The sequence below is a fragment of the Balaenoptera musculus genome, chromosome 7 (genome assembly GCF_009873245.2).
Source record: "Balaenoptera musculus isolate JJ_BM4_2016_0621 chromosome 7, mBalMus1.pri.v3, whole genome shotgun sequence".
Lineage (NCBI taxonomy): Eukaryota > Metazoa > Chordata > Mammalia > Artiodactyla > Balaenopteridae > Balaenoptera > Balaenoptera musculus.
This window is the reverse complement of record NC_045791.1, coordinates 83,909,171-83,925,419: the sequence shown is the minus strand read 5'-3', so window position 1 is coordinate 83,925,419 and position 16,249 is coordinate 83,909,171.

The following is a 16,249-nucleotide window of genomic DNA, read 5'->3' as shown; positions in this document are numbered from 1 at the left end:
TTCTCCCGTATCTGATGTATCCACCAATAGATCTGACATAGCTACAGAGAATTAATTGTTGATACAAATTTAAAAGCTTCTGTGACTTTAGATAACTCTCTGTTCTAGACTTAAGCCGACTACTTATCACACTTGGATAAAAGCTGTGCCAATCCTTAAATAATCAAGTGGTATATTTTGCTGAAAGCAACCCTTAAAACTGTCATTGGGACCTGAAATTAAAACCAAATCAAATCCCAGCTGATAAAAGCAACAATCATTAAAAGGTATTAACATTGAACTATGACTAAGGGATCATTTAATCAAGGCTTAAATATCTGAATTTCTAAATGACAACATCTGAAATAGATTGTCCTCTGCTACTCAGCCAGGTGGAGGGATGGAGAGGCGGACTGGTCAAAATATTCTGGACTGTCTTCTGGAAGCAATGGAAAGAAACTACAATTTAATGTGAGTCTTCCAAATGCCATACACTTTGCCAACTGATTTTGTACTCTTCATCTCATTGTGGCATTGGTTTCACTACTTTTATTTTAAAGATTCATAAACTTAAAATCAAAGAGTTTATGTCACTCATTCAAGTTTACACAGCAAGCTATTTAACTCTAAATTCACTTCCATTTCATTTTTCAGAAGTTAGATCTTAACACTTGTCCTCTTTAAGCCACAGCTCCTGGTCTCATCTTATTGGACCTCTCAGAAAGAAGTCACCACCCATTGAAAGAAGAGATATCTCTCACAGATGTAAAAAACAACCTTATGGTTACTAGGGGGGAAAGGGTAGGGAGGGATAAATTGGGAGGTTGGAATTGACATATACACACTACTATATATAAAAGAGATAACTAATAAGGACCTACTGCATAGCACAGGGAACTCTACTCAATACTCTGTAGTGACCTATCTGGGAAAAGAATCTAGAATGGAGTGGATACATATATATGTGTAACTGAGTCACTTTGCTGTGCAGCAGAAGCTAACACAACATTGTAAATCAACTCTAATACAATAAAAATTTTTTAAAAAAGGAAAGAAGAGACACCTCTGTGAACCAAAAAGAATTTAATTAAGTCCAATGGGCAACATGTCTAAGACACTATAATAGGTGTTGGGGGCAGGGAGCAGAGAATTAGGAACAGAAATACAAATATGACATGGCTCTCTAGCCCTTTGTCACAATTTTTCTTCCTTTGAAGTCTTCTCTGCCCCTCCCTTCCTAGAATTGATTTCTCTCACTTGAGGTCCTCACTGTACCAGGGACATCTTCTCCCATAGCACCTATAATGTTTCATTAGACTTTGACCTTATTTAACAAAGGAGAATTCAGCAGTTGATCCTCCTTAGGCTGGTGGAAAGGAAAAATTTGCAAATGAAGTTAACACATTTTCTCCCTATATTTGAGTGCCAGCTTCTTCAGGACAGGAAACACATCTGTACCGAGAGTCTAGTACAGGGTCTGGAGCATGGTCAGGGTTCAGCCTGAACCAGAATGAACCAAACTGAATGACTTAAGTTAATTAAGTAATCCAATCTAGTAGTCTAAAGAAATAAATGACTAAGTAATAAACAGGGCAGATTAAACTAAGGATCAGCTCAACGGATAAGATTTTTCCAAATAAGAGTGTGCGGCTGAAAAAAATAATAATGCTAAAACAAACCCAAAAAAGTTGAAATATCACAGAGAAGAATCCATAAAACATGCCATATAATATTATCTTTTACCCTTTTCAGGTTGTCTTCTAAAAGCATCCTGTAGATACCACAGTTTATTATGCCCAATGTTCCACAATCACAGACTACAGGCAAGGTACGCAATGTTCACTGTAACAAATTTGTATTCTAATCTCTTTCCCTCAGCTCATCTTCTGTTATCCTGCTTCACATCCTCTGATGCTGCATATGGGAATGCCACCTGAAAGGAATTAAACACCTTATTTTAGTCATAGCAATATTAATGGCGTCTATTTATTGAGTACCTACTGTTGGTCAGGCACCCAACAGGCCCCTGACAGATTTTTCTTGTTTAGTCTTCACAACAACCCTAAAGAAGTGGGCATCAGGTTTCCACCTTTTACAGATGAGATTTCTGAGACCAGGTTAAGTAATTTCCCTCCAAACTCCACAGTAACAGGAAGCAGAGAGAAGATGCAAATTTTGGTTTTTCTGACTTCAGGGCCAGGACCCTTAAACACCCACCTAAGCTCAGTGGCCTTAGAATTATTTGGTAGGAAATAAAGGATATCAAGCACCGACTCAAATTCTTCATTCCCAGAGAAAAGAGATCCTCCTCCTAGCGGGTCCTGCTGCTCTAAGCTGCCCTTACGGGGTAAAGCTGCAACTTCGGTACACAATTTCAGCCCAACTCAGCTACCTTCAGAAACAGCATTTGCCCACACATACAGCTGGGAAGATGGGGCTGAAATGAAGTCTCACTTTATTTTGGAGGGTCATATTCTGTGTCAGAGAAAGGGGGCTTACACTTTGTACCAGCAACACAATAGGCAACACTGAATCCACGGCAGTCTCAGGAGGAAGTGTTTTCCCCTTTCACCGTTGCAAATGCTCTACACCCAAATGCAAGCATGTAAATAACCAGAATAACTAGAGTCAAAGTCTCCAGGGAGGGAATTCATAAGCACTGTGCAAAGTGGTTTATAAACGTCATATTATTATTTCTTAAAATGGGTTAGGCAGGTGTTTATCCACGCTTTTTTATAGACCAAAATGATTTTGCATTCTCGAGTCTTTCTGCTGTAGACTGGATACGGTTACAGGCTGTCTCCAAAGAAGAAAATGAATGCGTGAAAGCACATGGTGTGTTAGAGCTGGCAGGAGCCTCAGAGTTCAGCTCGCCCAGCCATCATCGTGCTACGGCCAGGAGAGCTGGTGACTTGCCTCGGGACACATCCTGGACGCGTCAGTAGATGAGCTTGGCCAGAAACCCAGCTCTGCCTGCTCTCAGCCCAGGATGATTTTTATAACACCCCGAGGGAAGCAATGTCAATTCAGGGAAGCAAGAGTCAGTGTGTCATATACTGACTTGGAATGCTAATGCCAAGTCAATATGCTACAATATTTTTTAAAAGTAAATATAAAGATTTTTACATAAACAGTACAGGTTGATTTTTTAATTTAAAAATATAGATAAGGGAAAAAAAATGAATGGATGGAGAAAAACCAAAATAATCATCTTATCGCCAAGAGACAGTCACTGATTAAACCTTGGTATCTACGCGTCTGGACATTTCTATGCTTACGTGTGCTTATAAAGTGACTCTCTTACACACATGGGACCATGCTATAAACATTCTTTGATAACCAGCTTAGTAGCATATTTCAGACATCTTTCCAAGCGGATGTATCTTCATTTATGTTATTTTTTATGGCTGACTAGCATTCCGTGGCATGGCTACTACATAATTTATTAAGCCAGTTCCCAAAGGTGAGACTCTGACATTTTTTTTCACTACCAAAAGCAACAAAAACATGATGTGATAACTAAATGGGCTCAGCCCCCTGCCAGTGCTGTTTCCTTAGAGCTGTGTCAGCATGGACAAGTTACTAACCTCTCAGCCACTTCCTCAACCAGCCATCATGCCTCCCTTGCAGGGGTTGTGTGGTATCTTAGTGGAAGGAACACAGCCAACACATGTTAGTTGCTTTAGTTGTTATTATTTAGTTGTATGGCATGTTATTACTATTAACAACTCTTCCACAAAAATCTTTTTTTTATTGAAATATAGTTGATTTACAATGTTGTGTTAATTTCTGCTGTACAGCAAAGTGATTCAGTTATACATATATATATATTCTTTTTCATATTCTTTTCCATTATGGTTTATCACAGATATTGAATATAGTTCCCTGTGCTCTACAGTAGGACCTGTTGTTTATCCATTCTATATATAATAGTTTGCATCTGCTCATCCCAAACTCCCAGTCCTTCCCACCTCCACCTCACCTCCCCCTTGGCAACCACAAGTCTGTTCTCTATGTCTGTAAGTCTGTTTTTGTTTCATAGATATATTCGTGTTGTATTTTAGATTCCATATATAAGTGATATCATATGGTATTTGTCTTTCTTTTTCTGACTTACTTCACTTAGTATGATAATCTCTAGGTCCATCCATGTTGCTGCAAATGGCATTATTTCATTCTTTTTTATGGCTGAGTAGTATTCCATTGTATATTTGTACCACATCTTCTTTGTCCATTCATCTGTCAATGGACATTTAGTGTCATTTCCATGTCTTCACTATCGTGAATAGTGCTGCTATGAACATAGGGTGCATGTATCCATTTGAATTATAGTTTTGTCTGGATATATGCCCAGGAGTGGGATTGCTGGATCATATGGCAACTCTATTTTTAGTTTTTTGAAGAACCTCCATACTGTTTTCCATAGTGGCTACACCAATTTACGTTCCCACCAACAATGTAGGAGGTTTACAAAAATCTTTTTAGCTAAATTTTTGTGGACACTCTCAGTTATTTCCTGAGAATAAGCCTTAGAAATTGCATGACTAAATCAAAAAATGTTAATGAATTTTCACATTTATTACCAATTGCCCTCTTAAAAAACTGTGCCCACTTACTTTTCCATTAAAAAAAAAAAGAGTGCTCATTACCTCACACCTTCTCCATAACTGGCATTATGATTCTTTTTAAATAATCTTTGCCAAGTTGAGTAGTTATAAAGATAGATCATTACTGTTTTAATCTTCTTTCTTTGTGGGTTGAGAAATTAAACAGTTTCCATCTATATTTTGGACATTTACATCTCTCCTCCTTGCGCTCTCTTTCCCCTTCTTTTTCCTTCTTCTTCATTTTTTAACTTGTCTCTGGCACAGTTTGAGCTCTCTGAAATTGGTCATGAAGTTTGTTTAGCAGCTGCTTTTATCCGTTGAATTTAAAAAGTGTCCACTAGACTATTAAAAATGCCATGAGAACAGAGACGTGGACGCTTTCCCTCCCTGTTATCACTCTCCATAGTGCCTAGTTGTGAAATGTTCCCAGTAAACCCTGATGGAATGGCTGACTGAATGAATGAATGAATGGATGGATGCATGGATGATGCGTGGAAGACCAGAAGAATTGTTCCCTCGAGCAGCCTGCAGCAGCTGCCACGGCATAGGCCCCCAGGTTTGCCAAGCCTTCCCTTCAATCCATTTAAAGAAGGATACCCAAGCTGGGGCCACACCTCTGGTGAAGCTCTCACTACCAGAAACTCCTTCCCATCCCATCGGGAGAGTTTTCTTGTTATGAGGCCACGTATATCACCAGGCATGCAAGCAACTCAGATTCACTTGATCTGAGGAGAAGAGCCTGAGTAAGCAGTAAGTATTCATCAGATAGATGATATTACCTTTGATTTTCATCAATAAATCTATATCGTGAACCTATCAGGTGAAGAAATGAGGGCCCGGGGAGAAGCAAATACAGAAGGAACATGGAGGGAGGGACAGGATGTGATGCTGTCCCATTCCTCAAGGACAGGAGTCCTTCCAGATGTTGCAGGAGCCAGGCAGGTGAGTAATTGTGGTAATGCAGCCGCAACTGACGGAACATGAACTTGATCTAAAGAGGACAGTTACTCCACAGCTCTAGCCAATTGCTGCTGTAACAAGAGTGTGGGTGAAGAGTTGCCAGAATCTGGAATGTTATGTGAAATACCCTGATTGAATGTTGGTTTAGTTTTGCTACCATTATGTAGGTCCAAAAAAAGGTTAGATCTGTTGCTCATTTGCAACCTCTGCCCAGGAAGCTGACAACTCAGAAAATAAAGCAGCCATGCTGCAAATGAGGGGCGCAGGTGGTAAAGAGCAGGGAACGCCAGGGAGGGAACGGTGTCTGTGGGGCAGGCAGCTGCAGACAGAAGTAAGGCAGGAACCTCATTTTGTAGGGAGACGTTCGGAGAGGTCGAAAGGACCACTGAATGAATCCCTCAATCTTTCAAAAGCTATCACCAGCAAAGAATTAGTGTGCAGGGCATGGAGGCAGAGTTAGCAGAGTTGCATTAAGCCAAGTGGATATATAACCATTGTGAATATAGGACCTGGAGGATTCAGTAAGACACTAGAGAGCTACGGTTGGGGGAAGATGGCAAGCCCAAGTCTCCGCAGGACAGAAAGACCTCTCCAACCTCCACGGCATCACAGATGCACCTCTTACCCTACTTTTTCACCTGAAAGTCACCCAGGATACCACAAATTTTGGACACCCACAAACAGGCGTGCCATGGCAACTTCAACCAGCATCACAAAAATCAGAAGACTCAGGAGCCTGACACTGCAGAATTTATACTGGCAGACTCCCATTTTCCAAGCTGCTGCCCATCCTCTTTCTCTTTAAACAGCAAACTCGTGTATGATGCTCCATTTTTTCCGTTTGAAAATGCTCCAGCCGAACACTTGCATGGTTACCATGGCAACTATCAGGTAGCATCGTCTTGTGCCTGAAGCTGAGACTGTCAGCAAGAAAGCCAATACAGTAGTATATTGTTTCTTCCTGGACTAATCTTTTAAACTATAGCTGATAGAGTTCCCATAATATATTCAATCAGAAGCTTGAGTGGTTTATTGAATTTAATGTGCCATGGCTCTCCTCTGATGGAGCCATCCATTCAGTAGTGGGCCTTTATTTTGAATTTTCACTTTGGCAATGAAAAGTGCAGAATCTACTGTGGGGCACGTTTTGTGATTTCTAAGATTTTAAGAAAGAAAATGGATTTGTATACACCAACAGACTCTGTCTTTTTAATCTCACACTAGTTGAAGAATTATTCATCTTATTTTGACTGGACCCAGGTGGGCTATTTGCCAAACATCTGATTTCTAGATACTGTATATATCACCAGGGGAGAGCTAATATATTCCTGTGATTGGTGAACACTATAAGGAGGCCAGAAGTAAAAGCCAGCTGGTTCAGCCAAACAGTGGCTATCAATTCCAAGTCCTCTGAGGCGCCCCCTCCATCTGTGTCCTAAAAGAGTGGCCACATCCCTCACCTCCCTACCCCAGCCTCCTGGGTGAGAGGGAGATAAGATTAGCAGAGGATGGTGGCATATTTTACTGTGGAAAGGGCCAACGCAGTGGGACATCCTGCATGGAAGTGTTCTTTGGGGTCAGTAAAATGAGAAGCTCCATTGTTTCAGAAGCTTGCAGCACAGATGAGAGATTAGAATAGGGGATTTAATGAGCTGTTCTCCACTTGTGCTTGGACCTTTAAATGTTTGAGAGAACAATACTCTGTAATGGCCTATATGGGAAAAGAATCTAAAACAGAGTGGATTTATGTATATGTATAACAGATTCACTTTGCTGTACACTTGAAACTAACACCACATTGTAAATCAACTACACTCCAATAAAATTGTTTTTTAGAATGTCTGCGAGAAGTGTGGGTAAACACTGGAATCCCTTCGTGGGCTATGCTTCTTTGAGTGTGAAACCACTCAGGATGGGATTGGACTGCACAGACGTAGCTTTGTACACATTAGAATATTTTTAATTGAAAATTAAATTTTTCTAATAATTTAATAGTTTTATCAAACTACTGACTAGTTATAAAATCTTTAATATTAGGCTTTTCATTCAATGGATGTTACCTGAACACCGCCTCTGTTTTGATTTTTTTCTAATTGGACCTAAGGCACACACACTTTCATCATTGGTCCAAGCATGAACCTTTTTGGTAATTTACTTACTTATTAATAACTTATGAACCCCCATGAGCCCATCACCCTCTATTCACAGTTCTAGATGTTGTGGGCAGTACAGAGATGCAGGAAACAGATTACTGCTTTCAAGAAGCCTCTAATTTGGTGTGATAGGCTGATAGCGGCTCCCAAAGACATGTCCAAATCCTACGCCTTGGAACCTGTGACTGTCACTTTATTTAGAAAAAGGGTCTTTGCAGATGTGATTACGGTAAGGATCTAGAAATGAGTAGATGGCTGAATTCACTGGGTGGACCCTAAATGTCATCACAGGTGTCCTTATAAGAGAGAGATAGAGCTCTGACTCACCTCGACAGAAAACAAGGCAATGTGAAGACAGAGGCAGAGATTTAAGTGGTGTGGTCACAAGCCAATGAACACGAAGAAATTCCAACAGACATCAGAAGTTGGAAGAGGCATGGAGCAGTTTCTCTTCTGGAGACTCACCTTGGCTTCAGACTTCTGGTCTCCAGAACTGTGGGAGAATACATTTCTGCTGTTTTAAGCCAGCAAGGTTGTCGCTTAAAACAACAGAAAGCCACAGGAGACATACATTTGGTAGGACAGTAGGCACGCATATGAGCAGCTGCCACAGCGGCAGCTATAGTAACTAGCATTTACCAAACACCTCTATGCTAAGCATTTTATGTGCATTATTTCTTTCGTTCTCCAAACAATACTATCAAGCAGGGACCATAATCACCTCCATTTTATATATGAGCTAGCTGTGTCTCAGTGTGTTAGAAAACCTTCCCAAAGTCTTAGATCTAATTAGGGGCATTCAAGGGATTCAAGCACTATATACTGAAAAGTACACCCTCTAACTCATCCCTTGCATAGTGAAAACATGCTCACACACCCTGACCTCTAAAGCACAGATCATTCATGTGTGTTGAAATCAAGACAGCTTCTTTCTAGACTTTCTAATAGAAAAATTCTGGATAGTTTAATTGAAGCTTCACTTTTCTCTGTCCTTTGGGCCTTTATTATACTGGTACTCTAAGCCATACTTCATCTGCCTAATAAGAAAACTGTTATGTCTGCCTAACACAAAAATGTGTAAAATGCCTTCAGGAAACATGGAGTCAACCAGTTTTGCTGAAACAAAGCTGTTTACATCAGAGTCACCAGAGAGGAAAGCAGAACTTTGGTCCAAGCCCAAAGCTGGTGGAGAATAAGGGAAGTCGGATCTGGACTTGATCCTGTAATCAGGAGTTGGTGGAGGTGACTAAGAAAGGATAATTAGACTAGCAACTGGGGGTCATCGGTGACTTTGAACTTACAGGGTTTGGGGTGAGGATAATGGTGCGTTGAGGGAATTAAGGAAGAATTGGGCGGTGTGGAAATGGAAGCAGCTGGGATAAGCATCTCCCTGGAGGTGCCTGGCAGCAGAAGAAAGGAGACAATCAGAATGAGGGTCTGGGGACATGTGGGTGGTGGGCATCAGAGGGTCAAGCCTCTCCCCTGCAGGAGAGAACTGGAGAGGGTGGGGACAAAGGAGACTGGAAAGAAAGCCAGTGTTTTCTTTCAGCCCCAGGGTGAAAGCACAGGCTCTTCCTAGACTCCAGAGCAAATGGATTAAACTCAGGGCAGTAATTCTCAAAGAGTGTTCCAGGGAGGCACTGAAGGGCCCTTTGGAGAGTCTAAAGTCAAATATCAGAAACATTAATGCTTTGTTGATGTCTGTTCTTTAGTTTTTGCATGAGTCAACACCATCATTCAAAAAATATTTTACTGATATTTAAGGTAGCTGAGAACAGAAAATATGTATTTCCTTCTCACCCTGGCCCAGCACAGAGGCCGTGTTTAATAAACATGAACTGAAGGAATGAATGGTGTCTAATAGCATGACTCTGCCATGTGAGCTCTGTGACCTTGGGAAAGTTACCCTGATCTCCAAGGTGCAGATAATAATATCCCAGTCACAGAGTAGTTAGGACATGAATAGAGATAACAATGTAAAGCATGTAGCCTAACTGCCAGCATGTAATACATAATGGTCCTATCAAGTTGCTGAGACCATGTTTTGAGAAACCGTGCAGTAGAGTGGTCAGGACAGAAGCTGAGAGGCAAGCACACCTTACCTCCAATCCAGTTCAGTGCTCACTGTCTTCATGACCACAGACCATTGACTTAACCTCCCTAAAGATGGTCTTTCATTGATAAAATGTGGATTAATAATATTTACTCTATTAGGGGTGTTGTGAGGAGTGAATGAGATCTTATATGGAGAGCTGGCCTCTCTCTCCTTTGACATTAATATGCAAATTTTAAAATAATGTTTCACTTTTAAATGGAAAAAGAACAGTGAAATCTCTGGTAAAAGCTGTTTGGATGTGTTCTCTTATTTTTTTTAAATAAACATTGCTCTGATTTCTTTCAGTAGTTTAAAAGATAAACAGTTACGTACTGATAAATTTAATATCACCCGCCACCCCAGATTAAAAAGTATTCCCAACTTCTCTATTCTGAATGGGGTAGAACTTGATAAATTTTCATGCATCCGTGACAACATGAAACTCCATAATGCTCCTTAGTCTGGTCTCTCTCTGGTTGGTTTCAGTACCTCAAGGTGAGTAAAACGAAAAAGGTTCACACTTTCTATGCCCCCGATGATGCGAGACGAATGGGAAGGATAGCAAGTAAGATCTGAGAAGATTTGAGAATGTAGATTCTCACACTTCACACAGCCCCTGAGTGCCAGTCCATAATATCACTTCTGGATGATTATTGAAGACGTGAAAAAGAAAATATAACAATTAGATCTGACACTTCAGGGTCTAAAATCCCATGAGATTCTGCTTGATTAAAAATGGTCCATGCAGAAACTTTCAAAACCTGAAATTAGTTTGAATGTATTAAAAACTCTTCTCACACATACAGACAAATGAACTTGATACCAGATCATGAAGATAGTCACAGGAAACGTGTTGATTCAATACTCTAAGTAATAAATTGGAAACAGCCATGTGTCCTAGCTTCCACTCCATGAATATAGAGAGTACATAGTGACTGAGTGTTCAGGAGACTTGGAAATGTTTAAAACAAGATCCCTGACATACAGAAGCTCAAGGTGCAATGGTGGAGACAAATACATAGGCATACAAGTGCTATAACAGAGAGATGGATGATGGGTGATGGGAATACACAGTTTATGGAGAATGACGATCTTAAACTGGATTGACAGATTTAGCAAAACATTTAATTATTTGGCTTTTAATTCACTAGCTACAGATTGAAAAAGACAGTTGATGGAGCTTGATTTTTAGCTAAATATTAAGCTCTAATTCCCCGCTCTTCCTTTTTAAGATATCCATCTCTTCTGCCTCTGATCAGAAATTGAGTTCTTTTTTTTTTTTTTTTTTTGCTTATGGTAACTTATTCCCTGACCAGAGATTGAACTTGGGCCCATGGCAATGAAAATGCTGAGTTCTAACCGTTACAGGACCGCCAAGAAACTCTTGGAAGTTGAGGTCTTGATGCTACAATGTATTGAAAAATAGATTTGAAAAATAAATCTGTCGAAAAATAAGAAACTCAGACAACCTATTGTTTATTTGTTCTACACTGCACCAAAATATTAATTTAAGTGATACAATGTTGCTATGTTTGTTTCTCATTAACTTGGCAAGTAGGTCACATTAGTTACAAAATAAGTGAATTTAGAGACAGCAAAAGGCTGCAAGAAAATAAATCTCTCAAGAATTACAAGAAGAGTGATGTTATTGGTACAGAGGAAATAGTCAGTTAAATGGAAATTTCAAAGAAGTCAGTAACTTATTTTTTTTTTAATTCAAGGTTTAGATGTATTTTGAAAGTCTTTGAACTGGGAAGCTCAGAAGCTGGTTCTAGTTCTGCCTCTGACTTTATCTAGGTTTGGACAAGTCACCACCCTTGGTGTCAGTTTCCAAAGCCTATAAAATGAGTGGTTGGTATTAATCAGAACTCTTTTGGATGCCAGTAAAAGAAATCTAATTCAAACTGGCTTAATTTACAGGAGGGGAGGCTTTACTGATTTAGATAATTGAAAAGGGTATACCAGCTTCAGGCATAGCTGGATCTGGGAGCTTTAAATTATGTCACCAGGGCACTATAGCTTTCCATCTATTAGCTCTGATTTGTATTGTGTTGGCTTCATCCTCAGGCATGTTCTCCCTCTGTGATGTCAAGATTTCTCCTTGCAGCCCCAGGTTTACTTCCTAAAACTTAAAGCCCAAGAGAAAAAAGTTTGTCCTTCACTGCAGTTCCAGATAAATTCCCAGAATTGAATTTCATTGAATTTGATTGACTTGAGTTGCATCCCTAAACCACTCACGGTGTGAATAGGGAATGCGGTGTTTCAATTGGCCAGACCTAGGGAAAATGTCCTGCCCTGGAGCCAGAGGTGGGGTCAGTACATATATAGCCCCAGAGTGAGGGAAGACTGATTTCCAAAGGAAAGCCAAGAGTCAGCTACACAATAAAGGGGAAATGGAGTTTAGAAGTCCAAAACAACAGATGTCCACGGTAGGACGGAACACATTGCCTCTAAGTCCCCTTTTAACCCCTAAAATGGCCTCTTGAAACTTTTTCTTCATTAGATAAGGAAATTGCTACCCAGAAAGTTCCAGTGATTTGCCCAAGTCTCACAGCTAGTTAATGACAGAAACTGAATCCTGATCCTTTAACACGCTGTACTGTGTTCCACATCTTTTCAAGGCTTCTAACTCCAGGGATCACAATGGACTCAACAGTAAATGGCTCACAAAGTGTGAACCCTACCACTTCAGCTGAGTATTATAATGAAGAACATTTTCTATATTTCTTCTGAAGATGCTATCAGGAACCTCTGATAACTTATCGTAGGTATAGTGGAAAGACTCAGCATTGCCTAATTTGGTTGGCTGAGCCTACTTCGAACATGCTACACATGACCCCTGTTCCTACCAGCTGAGGATGCTTTGAGTTCTCATTTTAAACATCTAAGAAGAACACGTTTGCAGTTACCATAGCAACTGTCTAGAGGGGACTCCTGTGTGGACATGAGGATGCCAACCACAGCACTCTTTCTTTTTCTTGATCTAGACTAGTGCTGTGATGGACCCAGGCAAGGGTGAATTGCTTTTTTAAGCCTTTTAGATGATAATGTATGGCCGGCGTTACGAGCCCTGACCTAGCCCTTTAAATTCTTATTAAAGCAGGTTTGGCTGAGAGTTCAAATAGTTCATTCAATCCCACACCTCATGTTTCACTTCAGAGCTTCCCAGAGTGCATGTCTGGTGACTTATTTTAAATTGCATTTTTTTCCTCTCTTCTCAAAGGAAAGGATATTGTCCACTCTGGAACATTATGTGATTTCTGGCTTTCCAAGGTACAAACTCATGAATAATCTTAATTAGAACCGTGGTCTCCATCTCTTTCAAATTGGGCTATGTTGGAACTTAATTGCAGCAAGGGACGAGGAACATCTGGCAGGTCTAAAACAGCCATGATCTGTGGTTCAGAATATACCATATGAATTACCAGCAGGGTGATGCGTCACTGTGATTGCTGATATGCTGTGGAGATGCGGAGGAAGAAGGAAGCAAAGCAAGTAATGGCCTCTCAATTAAGTTTTCCGAAAGGCTCAGATGATTAACTGGCTACAGGCAAAGTTTACTCCTCAACTGAAAACATAAGCAACAACGTCAAACAGGCACACCTGCCATCTCAATAATTTAGGGATGGTGAAAAGAAACATCTCATTTTTTTACATTAGCAGACTGTCCAGTGTTTGGCAGCTCTTTTCCAAATGATTTTTATTTTCCTTCCTTCCTTCATTAGTGTGAAGCTTGAAATAAGTTCTATTCAATCTCATGTTATTGACTTGATTTGCATCCGAACATTGTACTGGTGATGACCTAGGCAGTGATAGACATCTTCAAGGGAATATGTCTTGCTATTTAAGATGTGATCCTTGGAAACTGAGAAATATTTAGTAGAGAAATTCCACCTGATTTTTGAGACTTTAATGAAATAAATTTAAATTTAAATTGTTTATGATTGAAAAGCATGTAGAGCGTTTTGGTAAAAAATAATGGAGAATTTATTCAATAAATACGGAGCATACACTATTTGCAAACTCTTTAGATGCTACAAGAGATATAAAGATACATGTTCTTGGGATGTTTACAATCTACAAGAGGAGATGAGAGAGTCATTAATAACTAGAATGTTAGGTCAGATGTGATAAAGTATGGTAGTATTTCAAAGTAGGTAGACTTTGAACTTGGCAGGGGAGAGCAAGTCAGGTAAAAGGACCAGTAGAAGCAAAAATTCACAAGAGATAAGGGGGTTTGGAGATGAAACTCATTGAGTGTCTACAGCGTGAGAAGCAGGTTACAGATTTTTTTTTAACATATTATCCCATTTAATTCCTGGCACAACCTTATGAGATTATTCCCAGATAATTTCCAGATAAATGGAGTGAAATTCTGAAATGCTAAATAATACCCCCGCCGTCACTCAGGCAGTAACTGGTAGTACTACTGGAATTTAATATTCACGTTCATGGAAAGATGACCAGCACAGTTGGGCTAAATTGAAAGTAGATCTGGGAAAAGGAGGCTGGAATGCAGTCAGTCAAGGCAAGATCACCCAGGACTGGAATGTCAGGCTGACAAGTGCAAAGTCAACTCCACAGGTAATGTGAACCATTCACGGTCTAACCTAAAACTCAGGCAGCTTACCCACGCCCTGAGAGCTTTGAGAAGCCCAGTGCCACAACCTGAGACTGTTAAAAAGCCCTCCCCACATTGTCCAGGCTTTCTTATGTTTATTTCCCAACATCTCCATGCCCCTGTGCCATACATATCCATGTAGATAGGATACACAGCTCCATCCTAGGTTTCCACAAAAATCCACCACCTTCAAGTATTGTATGAGCTTGGTAACTTCTTTCTAAAGATGAATGGGGGGGTCAAGGGGAAAGATTATGTCAAGGAGAGAGATTTCTTCCTTCTGCCATCACCTGGGCCTATTCCTTCTATTTCCCATTCCCAGGTTTTTGTTTTCTACTCCCTTTCTTTCTGACACAGGCAAGAAGCTGCTCTTATTTGTCTTTCTCATGGAAGTTCCACCCATGCCCTTGGGTGGGTCCTTGGTGTTTGTCTTCTTCCCCAGTACCTTGTGAGATATCTCTCCTAAACAAATGCAGGGTTCTCCTTGGAAGGAGTTCTAGTAGGATAGATGGATGGGATTGAGGTGAGCCTGGAAGCAGGGAGTTATGAGCTGAGGCCATGGCCCAGGTGCAGCATAAGCTGATAATGCCGACCCAGATCTTGGCGGTAAAGGTGGGAGAACAAAGGGTAAACATGAGACGTTAAGGAGAAACTGTTTTTCAAATGACAGGAAGGAGAGCTTTTCTATTTTGTAGATTTGTTTGCTCCACGAAAATCACTTACTTTCTTAATGAGGGTTAGGGTATTTTTTTTTCTTTCTCTTCAAAAAGCTATAGTTCTATCTAAGTTTTGGCCATAAGGCTGTATTCTCTCCAGTTATAAAATAGAATATCAGCAGGTGGTCTCAGAAAAGAATTTTCCTAACATGCTGTACACTTTGTCAGGAAAATTTTTTCATACTGCTAGATTTTTTTCTTTCTTAAATCATGATTTCGTTTCCAGATATTTAAACCTTTACTTCCATTTAGTTTGCTTTGAAAAGCAGCAGATTAGCTGGAGCCCAAGATTGTCTATGATCAGCTGAACGGCAGAGAACACGGCCACAGTGAGAGAGCAGGGAACGAGAATCATTTGTCTTTTCAGCAAGCACACACAGATGATCCTTTCCCAGCCATATGTTCCAGAGAATTCTTTTATTTCCCTTCAGGTATTTGACCCCCTATTGAATAGAGGCATTGATCAAAGTTGAAGCTGCAGAGTGACTGATAGAATAGCTTCAGTTTTCAGTAAATCAAATGTTAAAAAAGAATCAAAAGTAGAATTCTTGATGTTTAATTCCTATTCCTGAGTCCCTGGCTTATGTGAACATGAGGATATTGCTTAACAATCTTGTATTTCTGGTTCCTTCTCTTTCTTTCTCTCTTTCTTTTTTCCTTTTTAAAAAATATACACAGCCAAGAAATTCTACAATGAGAAATTGTTTTGACTTCCACTGACCTTGGAGATGGAACTCCTTAAGTAAAAATGGTGATTTGAAATAAAATTCCTTGTGTCTGTTTCTAAAGAATTATGATTTGGAAGGTTCATGTGAGGTGAAGGAGAATGAGAAGAAATCGACATCAAGTTGAGATGCTGTGCCAAACATCTGGAGGAGAGAATGAGAGCATTATGGGAAAACAGATGGAGGGAAGCTTGGCCAGATAAAATTAAAGGCAACACCACTCGGCATCTGATTAGCTAAGAGAACTCTCTTTAAAAGGAAAATATCTATAAAACCTGTACTTTGAATAGTCTCTTGACACGAAAATGTTTTTACAAAAATTAGAGATCTTATCAGGCCTTGAGGTTTACTTTGAAGGTTTTCATTTATTAATTACTGTGTGCATTGTTTTGT